Genomic DNA, 1,290 nt, shown 5'->3' on the forward strand with positions numbered 1-1,290 from the left:
CTTTCTTTTCTTTCTTTCTTTCTTTCTTTCTTTCTTTCTTTCTTTCTTTCTTTCTTTCTTTCTTTCTTTCTTTCTTTCTTTCTTTCTTTCTTTCTTCCTTCCTTCCTTCCTTCCTTCCTTCCTTCCTTCCTTCCTTCCTTCCTTCCTTCCTGTTTCTGCCTGTGTTCAGAAATGGAATATTTCTGGGTTGGTTTTCCCCCCCCACTAGTTTATTTACAGAATTCTAACACAAATTTTATCAAATTCTTTCAATTTCCCTTGCCCATCCCCCTCAAATTGTACAACCCAATGATTAATCTCCTCTTCCCCCTGTACATCCCTCTGCTTCCAGCCTCTCGCACCCATCCTGGATCCTTATACTCATTCTACAATATCCTTGTGGGACTGAGTTAGTTCACTCCGCATAATGCTCTCCAGTCCCTCCCAAGCTAGGTAATAATCTGCAAAGTTATTGCTCCTGCATGCTGCATAGTATTCCATTGTGTGAATGTGCCATAATTTCTCAATCCGTTCATTTGTGGTTGGCCATTTGGGCTGTTTCCATATTCTTGTGATGGTGGCAATGCTGCTATGAACATTGGTGGACAAATCTCCGTTTGTGCCTCAGTTCTCATATGCTCAGGGTATATTCCAAGTAGTGGAATAGCTCGGTCATATGGAATTTCTATGTTCAGCCTTTTGAAGAAGTGCCAAACTGTCTTCCAGAATGGTGGCACCATTTTGCAATCCCACCAACAATGTATGAGTTCCTTTTCTGCCCCATCCTCTCCAGCATCTATTACTTGTTGCCCTGTTAAACTTTACCACTCTTACTGGAGTGAGATGGTACCTCATTGTGGTTTTGATTTGCATCTCTGTTATTGCCAGTGATTTGGAGCATTTCTTCACATGTTTGTTTGCCATTCTAATATCTTCCTCTGTGAAAATTCTTTCCACATCTTTTGCCCATTTTGTAATTGAGTTATCAGTCTTTTTCTTATGGAGGCCTACGAGTATTCACAAACCAAATGCATAAGTTCTTCTTCTATCACCCTTAGTCATTATCCAGCTCTCTGCTGCATAGCAAATAATAGCAAAGATGACAGTCTAGATTAGGTGCACCTTAGTCTCTAGACTGGCATCATTGTTTTCAGTACTCTGGAGAGGTCTCTGACAGCAGATTTTCCCAGTTTAATTGGTCTTTTGATTTCCTAACAGCTGGTGCCAAGGGTGTTGATTGTGGAGCCAAGCAAGCTATAATTGTTATCAATATCAATCTCTTCTCCATCTACAGTGGTGCTGTCAATTGGC

Source organism: Elephantulus edwardii, unplaced genomic scaffold (assembly GCF_000299155.1).
Source record: "Elephantulus edwardii isolate Elephantulus edwardi_28Jun2011 unplaced genomic scaffold, EleEdw1.0 scaffold00025, whole genome shotgun sequence".
Lineage (NCBI taxonomy): Eukaryota > Metazoa > Chordata > Mammalia > Macroscelidea > Macroscelididae > Elephantulus > Elephantulus edwardii.